The sequence below is a fragment of the Salvia splendens genome, chromosome 4 (genome assembly GCF_004379255.2).
Source record: "Salvia splendens isolate huo1 chromosome 4, SspV2, whole genome shotgun sequence".
Taxonomy (NCBI): Eukaryota; Viridiplantae; Streptophyta; class Magnoliopsida; order Lamiales; family Lamiaceae; genus Salvia; species Salvia splendens.
In genome coordinates this window covers 20910664-20923683 of record NC_056035.1, presented here as the reverse complement: position 1 = coordinate 20923683, position 13020 = coordinate 20910664, and the positions used below count along the sequence as shown (strand labels likewise).

Sequence of the window (13020 nt, the reverse complement as noted above, 5' to 3'; positions counted from 1 at the left end):
TCAGTAAGGATTATCAAGTAGGTCAACTCAGTGTAAGATATCGAATACAGATCTAAAACCCCCAAAATAGAATAAGTGATCAACAAAGTAAAATTGAATTGGGACGGAGGGAGAATTTTATTGATATTTGGCTCATTTGTTGGTCATGATAAATATATTTTAAAGTTAAGGGTTTAGGATTTAGGTTTCGAGGTTTGGGTTTTTAGTGTATAGGATCACTATATTGTAATGAAATGAAGCTCGATAATTTATAATTTCTACTGAAGTTAAGGGTTTAGAATTTAGGTTTCGAGGTTTGGGTTTTTAGTGATTACTTTATTTTTATAAATTTTGATTAATATTAAGTAAATTTAACATGTGTGCATCCCACATGTATTAAATAGTATATTTAAATTATTTTATATGTTTGTGATTTTTTAATCATTTGATAATATAGTTATATCTGATTTTAATTAATTCAAAATATGAATTTACTATAGTGAAATTAAATCGATCCGTGCATCGCACGAGGGTGACACTAGGAAGTGTCTCACCAGTGCAATCTTAAATTATTGCAACGTAAACTTGCTCCTACTAAACGGTTAATTCATATTTTCACAGAATTAAAATACTTTTTAATTTTAAGTCCGATATTTAAATGTCAACACAAATAAGTGTTGAAATTTTAATGTGATCGTATTGACATTTTAAACAAAAGTTAGCATTTAAACGCACTCTTGTGACAATGTGGGTTATTGTGATTGAAAAAGTATAATCCAAAGTAAGAATATGTCAAATATTCGTTTATTTATCATTTCACAAATTTTATTTCGCATAATGAAATAAATATGAAGAAATTAAAATGATCCGTGCATCGCACGGGCGTGATACTAGTTTAAATAAAATCAAGGTTCAACGTAAATTACATAAAATATGGATTACTAATTTGCTATGGATTAGTTGGATTTAAAAAGTAATTTAAAGTTTGTTGGAAAAGTTGATAAAAAAGCCGCCGTTTTCTTTGTAGAATGTAGAGTAACCAAAATCATTAATTAAATTAGGTATTGAAGCAATAAATGAAACGCTGCGTTTTACACCACTGCTCTGTTCCTCTGTTCCTTCCCACCACAGCAAGGGATCCACTCCCTATGCCATATTCAAGATAGAATGACATCGGACTGAACAGAGTCGTTAACACGGGAAAATAAAGAAGTTACAAAATGATGTGAAACCAATCTGATGAGACAAGTTATCATTAAAAAATAATTCTAGAAATTGGATCTCAGATAATAAGATATCTTCAAAAAAAGAATTCATTGCAGATAGATAACGCAGTAATATACAACATCACTGATCCAAAAAAGGTTCAATAAAAAACCTATGAAATAGTATAGGTCAATAAAAATTCAGAAAACTAAAGGGAAAAGAAATGAATTTTGGTAGAACGATAAACCAAATGGTTAATAATTGAGAATAAAGTAGCTATTTTGTATCAACAAAGTGGAAAGCATAAAAAGTATTGAAGGAAGCAAATGAAAAGTTATAAGCATCTCAGAGTATACTTTCCCCATTGATTTTCTTCATTTTTGAATCAAAGTGCAAGGATGACATTAATGTTTTCTCATCTCAGATGCTTATCTTCAACACTGAACAAATCTGAAAATATGAAAAAAAAAAATGAAAGAGAGGTTCTCAGGAGCTAGAAAAACATCTTGAACTCCAAATTGGGAATATCAGATAGATAACGCAGTTTTAAACTAATGCATCACCGATATTCTTTAAAATTAAACACAAATAATGAAAATGGAGAAATTATACGACAATAAGAAAAAATCATGAACAAGGAAATTCAATTTAAGAGGAATGCAGGTAAGTTCCTATATTGAAATGCGACGACGATGAGCTGATGTAATTGAGAGAGGTGTGATTCAGACTTTAAAAGGGGCAACAACTTTATGGGAAACCCTAGAAAGGCTTTAAACGATGGGACCACTAGTCAGATAAGATTGTTTCCAGCCCAGTGGGCTACGTGTGATTATATTGAATAGGGTTCAGCTCAGCTGGTAATAATACAAATTTCTTTTTTATATATTAAAACTTAGAAAAGAACAGCAAAATAGAAATATATTAAAAATCAGAATTCATACTAGTATATCAAGTGAATTCATTAGAATATCACTTAATATTAATATTTTAATTTTTTAAGTTATAATTAAATATTTACCATAGGCCGCCGCACGACCACCACCGCCGCCCCGTCCACGCCACCTATATTGATCAGAATTATGATTTACTAACACTCAATCCAACTAAATCAAATTTATAAAAAGTAATTCTATCTTTCATAAAATAAAACTATTTCGGTCCAATAAATTATACGATCTACTATTAATTTGTAGATCTGGATCAGCATTCCAAACTATGTAAAAAATGAAAAGTACAAAAAAAACTTAAAACAGCTCTGGGGTATTTTCGTGGAAAAAAACTCTTAGCTTGATTTACGTAAAAAAAAGTGCTTAAAAACGCACTTCAATTCCTTTAGTTAAAAAAAATGAAAAGGTATAAGAAAAACTCCAATCGATGGCAAAAAGATCTTGCTCTAGAGATCTTGATAATAAATTAGCATTTTTTTGCCAAATACCTCTGAATCTATGCAAAATAAAATACAAAAATAAAAGGGCGCCGATTGAGTAAATATAGGGATTTTTTTAGAACAATAAAATTGCCAAACGCATAATTAGAACAATAAAAATGATAAAAATAATTATTTAATATATATATATATATATATATATATATATATATGATCAAAATAAGAATGCATCAAACATATCCACCCATTAATCACTTATTAATAATTACAGATTATCTATTTTTTATTGACAAAAGAGTAGTTTTGAAAGAACAAATACTATGCAGTTATTGTATATGCCTCTCTTCCTATCTTCCCAAACCCAACCCACTTCTCTCTCTACAATTTCACTCGGCCCTCACGCCAACTACCTCCGTCGTGTGGCCTCCCCCGCCCCACCGCATTGGAGTCGAGGAAGAAGCACCACTCTGCAGAGTTGGTGGAGATGGAGAAGCTCTCCGACTACATGTGCAATGGGGCGTGCACGATATTGTAGAACAAACTGAAGAGCATAACAAATTCATGAAGTGGATTTGTGGAAATTTCCTGCTGGCGGCGGTGAGCGAGTTCATAAGACCACCTCCATCGGTGACTTTGTGATGGGGGGCAAGCATATAAGACAAACTAGAGAGAAATAAAAATAAAGAAAAAATGAAATAACAACCAACCCCCATTTTGTGGTCTTGTCAGCCGGCCCAACCTAAAGTGGAGGACAAATGACACATGTTCATTTTCTATTGGGTCAATGCATTATTGTTTTTGCTTTTTTTATTTACTAGTAATTATTGATTTATACTACTTTATTTAATTATGTACATGTTTGAGAATTGTATACTATAAATATGAAATGTAAATACTTCAGATAATCAAATTTTGAATATTTTGAATTTGTTAATTTAATTTATTTAATTATTTTTATTTTTATCTTTATATATCATTTCAAAATTCTTGTGAATTATTCTTCCAAACATTCATGTGAGACATTATTTAATATATCTAATTTAATTATAAATCAAAATATTAATATAAAATATATGAAAAAGAAAATATTTAATTGGGTTGGGTTGGGGTCACTGATGGAAGTAAAAATGTTGATGGAGGTTGAATTGAGGGAGGGTTGTGTATGTGGAGGATAGAGAAATGAATATTTTATTAAAAGGTTGATTGGGGTTGGATTGTGTGAGTGTCACGGATGGAGATAGTCTAAAGATCAACATCGCGCATCTGTAGGGCGTGAACACGGATATGGTATAGGTTTCGTACGATCTGAAGATGAGGATGAAGGCGTATTGGGAGGTGGTGACGCGGAGGATGGTGGATTACATGGTGTTGCACTTGATGTTCAACATTGGAAAAGTGATGAATAAGGAGATGTAGAAGGAGATAATTGATGAGGTTATGGGGCCATAGGGGAATGGGCTAGAGAGGATGCTGGATGAGCTGCTGTCAGTGGCGGAGAAGATGAAGAAACTGCAGAGCAGAGTGGAAATCGTCATTATTTAGATTTCAATTTTACTTCATTCAACTAGGCTATAACTTCATTCAGTTAGATTACCAGTTCATTCAACTAGGCTATTACTTCATTATTTAATTTTCTATATTACTTTATTTGACTTAATCATTACTTTATTTAAATAATTGCATCACTTCATTCAACTAGGTTTGTATCACTTCATTCAACTAGGTTATTAGTTGCATCATTAATGTTCTCTTAAAAACTAAATAGTTCGACCACTAGATAAGGATAATTCACTATGAACTATTTATTTTTTGTGATTTTAAAATTCAACTATGATATAAAAACTGTCACGACCGCACTTCCTAAGGATAGGAAGCACAGGGAGTCGCGACTAATGGGGGAATTAAGAAGCGGGGAAGAAGGGGGAAAACAATCAAGACAATGCAACTTAATGATCAAAAGAGGAAATTTCATTATCAAATCAAAGTTTCAAATCCCGAAGGTACATAACGTGAATGACATGGTTTGACAATTCCAAGGAAATAGAAGAAATTCTTAAAACGTAGAGTAGCGGAAGCAATTGAGAGTTAGCTACTACTATGTATGAAGACACAATAGTAACCAGAACGTTATTGATTACAATTCTTGGCTCATTGCTCAACATCCTCCGCCTCCCGACCTCGCTCAACCTGCACATAGGGAAAACATATGCAGGGGCTGAGTACTTGATGCACCCAGTGAACTCATGCCCGATATACATTTATCATTTAAGTTATGTCAAGCCATCATAGAGTGAAACTCGGATTTTACTTTAAAAAAGACCAAGAGACACCAAAATCATTCCTTTAAAAGTGTCAGCGCTGACAATCATCATCCCCCATCATGTACCATATCTGAGCTATCATGTGAAACGAGAATGTGGCCACAAACTCGATCACTGGACCGGCCGACCTAGGGGACGGCTCACGATCCCTATCAGTGCACTAGTCCGAGTAGGGACTCACTCCCTAGTCAGACCCGAATTCGTTAACTATAAAAGTCTAGTAAGATATTATCCCAGTAGACAATCAGATAGGCAATTCAAAACATAAAATACGGCATGACATACTATTTTAAACCACCCTTATTTCACCATAACATATCATTTCAAATAAAAGAGTTTAACTAATAAAGCCCACCTCGAAAGCTTAGAATTTTCCTTAAGCAGCTTCTCGTTCCGACTTTAGCGGCCGTGCGAACCACCTTTTCGGAAAATACATAAAGTTCACATCAATCTCGGTAACGAAGACATTTTAGAATGCATGCACTCCAATTAAGATCTTTTAATTCTCTTCCTCGATTTTTCGTGCATTTTCGGTTATTCAGCGACCGCCCAAGGCGTCGCGTGCGACGCCGGTCGGCCGCTTACGCTCGTTCTTTCTTCCGTTGGCTCCTCGTATTTTCTGTGACGTCGAAAATAATTTCCTTAAAATTTATTTAAGCGTATAATTAAATTATCGTAATTATTTCTCTTCGCAACCATATTATTTCGGACTTGGGATAAAATTATTCGTCCTTCCAAAAAAATTACTCCGGGAATAATTAAATAAGTCATCGGCCCAAAGACTTATTCCCCCACCTTATATCTCCAATTAAAGTTTTAAAGCCCAATACAATTTAATTAGAGCTCAACTAACCAAAATATTTCATTTTAGTTTAATAGGCCCATTTAAAAAAACAAAAGGAGAGGCCCAACTTTAATTAAAGAATAGAGCCCAAAAGGAAAAAGATCCAATTATACTCCCATCCTCCACAATCGGTCAACCCCTCTTCTTCTCTCTCTCTCTTCTTCTCTTTCTCTCTTCCTCTCTTCCTTTTAAAATTTCCGCCGTTAGACTTGAACTCGCGGTCACCGTCGTTGCTCAGCGCCGGTGCCGTCGCCGCTGCTGTCCCGTGTTGCTCGCCGCGACTGCTGCCACCGCCGTGTCGTCGCTGCTGCTGTCGCGGGGAGGCGCCGCCGCTGCTGTCGCAGAGAGGTCCAGCCGCCGGGAGGAGCTGCTGCCGGAGTCGCCGGACAGCGCAGATGCTGTCGCCGGCTCCCTCCCTTCCGCCAGCCGCTGTTTCCGCTGGAGTCGTCGGGAACGCCGCTGCCGGCAGCTTCCTCCTCCCCGAAACCACTCCGAACCCGCCCGGAAACACTCCGAAAAGACCCGCAAGGTGTATTTTTATTATCAAGCTACGTACTTTAGGACTTTCGATTGCATACGGCGAGTGTTCGATTAATTTCAATTGTTGGATTGTTTGATTTATGTTAATTGTTGAATTTTCTTGTGGGAGGTTCATGTGTGATGATATGCAATGTATACAATGATCCAAAAAGAAGGGATTATACCTTCCAATAGGTTGGTCTTGGTGGTGAATGAACAAGAATGGTGAAGAATGAACTCCTCCTCTTCTTGCTTTCTCTCGGCTCTCTCTCGGTTCTCTCACTCTCTCTCTTTTTTTTTTGTGTAGTGGAATGTGAGGAGTTAGAGAAGAGCATAAATTGAGAAGTGGTGGTGACTCTTGGTTTGTGGGCATTGATGGTGGAAGATAGAAGGTGAAGGAGTTGGAGAAGATGAAAAGTGGAAAGTCTCCATGGGTGGAGGGGGAAGGAATCGGCCATATGTGTGAGGAAGAAGACAAACATTTTTGGGCTTGTTCCCAATTGTTTGGAAAGAAGAATTGGACTCCCAAATTAAATTAATTGATTTGGGCTCATTAAGTTGCAAGCCCAATTTGTATAATTATTTAGTTGGTCATGGCCCCAAGCCATTTAAAAGAAACATTTGGACTCTACTTTTAATTTGAGAAGCCCAAGATAAAACCGTACTTTATATTCTCGCATTTTTTTTCGATAATTAAAAATTCACGGAGCTTTAATTAATTTCGTTATCTTGTCTCCAACAAAGATTAAAATCGCCAAACGCAACAATTTATATTTGATGTTGTTCCAAATATAAATTCCTCAACCGTTCCTCGATTTATGCGCGCCAAGCACTAAAACCCATCTCAACATCTCATTCATTAATTGCCTCGTAGCAGCTTGCTGTTGTTCCACGTACTATAAAAAGTCCGGGTGTTACAAAAACATTAGCAATATCAATAGGATTTCTTTAATAAATCAAAGTGTTGAGAAAAAGAAAAGAAAAAAATATCTTTACCAAAAAATAAGTGTTGGAAAAAAATAAATTAGTAATTTAATTTTGCAATATTAGATGTTGAACACATTAAAAAATTATTTAATTAAATCACTAATACTTTGTAACATTAGATCTCAATCAAGACTAATTTCATTAGTATTTCTTACAAACAAATTCATTGGATGACAATAATTTTGTACTGATCTATTTACTTTGCAACATTAGATCTCAATCAACATTAATGTCGTTAGTATTTCTCTTATGACCCAAATAGCTCGATACAAATAATACACTCTGATTTATCTATTTCTTGTGATATTAAATCTCAAGTACATTAAAAAAATTATTTAATCAAACATAAATAATCTCATTGGGACTTATCTAATAAATGAAAAAGGTTGGATAAAAATAAATCACTAACTGAAATTATAATATTAGATCTTGAACAAATTAAAATATCTTTTAAACAAATCACTTAATTATCTATTTACTTTACAACATTAAATCTCAATCAACACCAACTAGGCAGCATAACTCGTGAATGAAAAGGATCGGATGAGAATAAATTATTAATTGATCGATTAAGTTTCTAGTTTTCAATCTAAAGCACATACAAAAAATCATTCAATCAAAATAATAATTCCATTAAAAATGTATTTATTTTTTAAAAATAGATTTCGATTACAATTAAAAAAATATTTAATTAAACAATAAAATACGAATTATTATTTCAAGCAAAATTAAATCTTAACAAGTAGTACGGTGTCGTTGATGCTAAGTAACAATAGATTAAAATTTGAAGCATTGAATACACAAAAAATAATTCTAAATTTCATAAACAGATAAATCAATTCCTAAAGAACGCAAAAACAAAATATTACAAATCTTTTTATTTTTTATTTATAAAATATACTAATATAAAGGTTGAGTTTTGAGGGCAATTTGGTAAATGAGAGACGTTTTTTTAGGGCAATTTAGGTAGCTGAGAAATGTTAATGCCATTAAGAAATATTGTAACAATAAGTACCCAAGTGTGCAAATCCTCAAGAAAACGGCATAAATAATGTCTTCTTTAATCTAATTAAATAGAATAATAATTGAAATGCTGAGAAATGTTAATGCCATTAAGAAATATTGTAACAATAAGTACCCAAGTGTGCAAATCCTCAAGAAAACGGCAGAAATAATGTCTTCTTTAATCTAATTAAATAGAATAATAATTGAAATGTAATCCAATTGGATCCAAATTCTAACAGTTTTTCATGACAAAAATTTGTGAGACAATTTAATGTTGATTTAATTAATTATTATAAATTAAATTGTGCTCACTAAAAGTCAATAGAGAAGAATTTGAAAGGAGAAGAATACCAAAAGCTACCAAATCTTCTATAAATACCAATTCTATTAATCAAAAGTGTCATTTAATGTTGATTTAATTAATTATTATAAATTAAATTGTGCTCACTAAAAGTCAATAGAGAAGAATTTGAAAGGAGAAGAATACCAAAAGCTACCAAAACTTCTATAAATACCAATTCTATTAATCAAAAGTGTCATGAACATGGTGGAAAAAAGAGTGTTGCCGGCGATGATTCTCATGTGTCAACCGTACAACATGGCTATCGACAACTGAGTATACTACACATCGTCCTAAATGTCTAGCGTCCGTTGATGATAGTTCTACTGAAGTGGTAAAGGGAGACAGAGGAAATAGTCCGAGATCGTGCGAGATGGTGAGAGTCGAAGAGCGGACCGGAGGTGCTGGTAAATAGAGGCGCAGAGCAAAAATCAACGAAAAAGCTTCAAAGGAGGAGTGTGAAAGAAAATAGAGAGCGCTCAACTCTTCTCAAGATTAGGGTTTACAGATGTAATAGAAATAGGAGATATATAAATTACATCTTTCTAAATTGTAAAAATATCCTGTTAATTGTATAAAAAAAATATACAAAAATACGCTATTTCATTGCATCCATATTATGCGTATGGTATAGATTTTCTAGGGCTCATTTATTACCTAAAATTTGTGCAAAGTAGATTATGAGATTGGTAAGTTACTTGAAGAACAATGGGGGAAATTGTTGTCATTTCAATTGTTTCATTATGATGTAAAACTGCTGATTTGAAGATTGAGTGATCGTTAGTGTCAGTTACAAATTTTGTTATTAATCTATTCCATTGAAATCAATGGCTAAATTTTTAAACCATCTAATTTCACTAAATAATGACTTAATTCATTTTAATTGTTATTATTAGCTGGATAAATGCATTTTCATTTCCATGATGTATGGTAAAACTTGATAAGTTTTAAAAATTTTCATTATATTTTTATGGCGATATCATTGTAATCCTAAAATTTTTAATTGTATATTAAATATTTTATATCAATTTTATATTGATAGGATTTTAGTAGTAGTATTAAAGAGTGTATGTTGATAAGAACAATATTTTTTTTTAGTGATCTATATAAGTGTTGTAGTAATTAAAAGTTATTTTCATGTTGATTTAAATACCTCTCTTGCTTTCATTCTTGCTTTCAAGAACTACATTACTGCTTTCATACTTGCTTTCAAGAGCAACATTATGAAGTTACAATTTTTCTTAGGCATATTAGAATTTCAAGTATTTTATACAATTATATAAAATCCATAATGATATTTACGGAGATTTAATATTGTCATTGATTGGTATTTATAAGTATGAGGAATAACGACCTTTTGTTGTATGAGTATGCGGATTAACCGAAAGGTTGTAAAGTAAATTCTGAGATTATTGCTTCAATGGCCTTCCATTTCATTTTCCAAAGTTTATTATACATTTATTCGTTACTCATTTCATACAAATACAATGGCGGAAATTATTGTCATTCATTTTCCAAAATTTGATAACATTTACTCAACGCTTAGTTTTTAATTTTTGGGAAATTAAAAGGTTTTAAAATTTTTAATAATAGGTGAAGAAAGTGAAAAAGTTTTGAGGAGTTATCTTCTATTTTTTGGACTATAAATATATGACATTTGGTAATTTATCCACTCACATATTTTTTTTCATCACGTTTTTCACTCCCTCCATATTTTCCAATACTCTTCATATTGTTTAACATGAAGTTATGATATTCTTTTTATTTTTTTCTATTATTAAAGTTTGTTTTAAAGTGATTAACAAAGTAAAATCGAACTGGGGCGGAGGGAGGATTTTATTTATATTTGGCTCATTTGTTGGTCATGATGATTATATTTTAACGTTAAGGGTTTAGGATTTAGGTTTCAAGGTTTGGGTTTTTAGCGTATTAGGGTCACTATATTGCAATGTAATGAAGCTCGACTATGATAAAGTATAGTACTAATTTAAATGGATATAGAATACAAAAAAGATTACACACAATTTTGTGACAATATTATTCTGCGTCAGCGCTTTTATACTTCAAAATACAATTTTAAAACCGTTTTGAGGTTTGAAAAGCTATCGTCCAATTTTAAAACTTGCAATACTACCAATTTGTTTTCGGAATCAAAACTTGATCATGTGTTAATCAATTAACAATTTAAAATCATATGATAAAAAAACATTTCGGCGTGCATCGCACGTGGGTCAAAACTACATCTAGTATCACGCCCGTGCGATGCACGGGTCACTTTAATTTCTTCATATTTATTTCATTATGCGAAATAAAATTTGTGAAATGATAAACAAAAGAATATTCGACATCCTCTTACTTTGGATTATACTTTTTAAATCACATTAACCTCACATGGCCACAAGAGTGCGTTTAAATACTAACTTTTCTTAAAAATGTCAATACGATCACATTAAAATTTCAACACATATTTGTGTTGACATTTTAATAAACTGTCTTGACATTTAAATATCAGACTTAAAATTAAATAACATTTTAATTCTGTGAAAATATGAATTAACCGTTGAGTTATAACTGCAGGAGCAAGTTTACGTTGCAATAATTTAAGATTGCACTGGTGAGACACTTCCTAGTCGAGCTTTATTTCATTGCAATATAGTGACCCTATACACTAAAAACTCAAACCTTGAAACCTAAATCATAAACCCTTAACTGTAAAATATACTCATCATGACCAACAAATGAGCCAAATATCAATAAAATTCTCCATCCGCCCCAGTTCAATTTTACTTTGTTGATCACTTATTCAAAATATACTCATCATGACCAACAAATGAGCCAAATATCAATAAAATTCTCCCTCCGTCTCAGTTCAATTTTACTTTGTTGATCACTTATTCTATTTTGGGGGTTTTAGATCTGTATTCGATATCTTACACTGAGTCGGCCTACTTGATAATCCTTACTGATAGTGGAGGTTTTTTTACCTGAATCTTGTCTGTAAATCTGTTTATATGCTCATATCAAGAAAGTGTTTTACAATAGGGCCATGTGAACGGTAAACAAAAAAAATCTTGCTTGCATTCATCCAAGCATTAAAATGAAAAGGTTTTTAAATCAAATAACATAAATGGCTATAGTCAACCGCCGAGTACTCGGTTCTTAAAAATCTATCTACTCTTTATTCTAGTTGCAGGCATAGCTCCTCTTCTTGTGGATTCCATCTTTTCAACCCTTCAAAGATTTTATTTTACAACTTTCCACCAATTGTACTACAAGTAATTACTATTTTTTTTTTTCAGTATTTATGATATTCAATGGAAGGTGTGAAATGATTAAAGGCATGTGAAGGCAATGTCTAGATTTTTATTCATAAATGTCTAGATTATGGAGTAGTTTTTATTCTTAAATCAGTTTTATCAAAATTATATACTTTTAAATCTTAAATGGCAGTTTTGTAAATATCCCCAAAACTCTCGTTTTATATTTGTATAGATTTTATATTTTATAAAATTTTAAATGAATATGATGAATTACCTAATTGATGTAAATGAGAATGGAAAGTTATTCAATTATTGAACGAAGAAACGGAAAAAATAAAAAAGGACATTCAAACAGCATTAATTAATCTCATTAATCAATTAATGCTCGTATTCCCATTACATTTGAAAATTATTTTTGGGAATGTAGAAATTCGAAATTCATTTATGTATGGTGCATATTAAATGACCCATTATACTCATCAATCTCATTACATATTTGATCAAGTTTGAACTTTTTCTATGACAAATTAGTATTGAATTTTATATTAGTGCTTAATTGTTAGATTATATCTAAGATAATCATTATAAAATGCTAGGCTATATGATTAAAATTATAGATTCAATTAATTTAAAATTTTAGATTGTAACTGCTAAATGCTAGGAAATATATAACACACACAAAGGATAGAATAAATTTTCTGATTATTGAAATTGGTATTTGTAGAAGATTTTTGTAGTATACATAAGGTTTGTCTAACGTGTTGGTAATGAAAAGTTTCTTACGACTGCCATAATTATTGAAGTATGTAAAAATATAACCTTGCATTTTATCATATAACCTAGCATTTTATAATGATTATCTTAGATAAAATCTAACAATTAAAATATTCCTCTTCCCATAATGAATCTATAATGATTAAAATTGGTGAATTAAATTAGAGTTCTTTCCTCTTCCCATACAATAACATTATTTTGCATAGTCCTCTACATTCCTCATAACTTTTGCATGCCTATATATATATATAGAGAGACAGATTCCACTTGTCCAACAACCGAGTACATCAGAAAACCATGTCATAAACAACAAAGAAGTATACGAAGCTTAATAAAGAATATATAACACACACAAAGGATAGAATAAATTTTCTGATTATTGAAATTGGTATTTGTAG

General features: G+C 31.9%; 1 long non-coding RNA gene, 2 other non-coding genes and 1 pseudogene across 3 annotated transcripts; 1 reads left to right on the top strand and 3 right to left on the bottom strand.

Annotated features, from left to right (window-relative positions):
• Nucleotides 1-1253: 1253 nt before the first annotated feature.
• Nucleotides 1254-1339, bottom strand: LOC121801682 (annotated as a pseudogene).
• Nucleotides 1340-1523: 184 nt separating this feature from the next.
• Nucleotides 1524-1616, bottom strand: LOC121801678. Its single transcript, XR_006050622.1, has one exon. It is a non-coding gene; the product is annotated as a small nucleolar RNA snoR26 (small nucleolar RNA).
• Nucleotides 1617-1663: 47 nt separating this feature from the next.
• Nucleotides 1664-1757, bottom strand: LOC121801689. Its single transcript, XR_006050627.1, has one exon. It is a non-coding gene; the product is annotated as a small nucleolar RNA snoR27 (small nucleolar RNA).
• Nucleotides 1758-5865: 4108 nt separating this feature from the next.
• On the top strand, nt 5866-6925 carry LOC121799554. Its single transcript, XR_006050328.1, has 2 exons — nt 5866-6481; nt 6564-6925. It is a non-coding gene; the product is annotated as an uncharacterized LOC121799554 (long non-coding RNA).
• Nucleotides 6926-13020: the final 6095 nt, after the last annotated feature.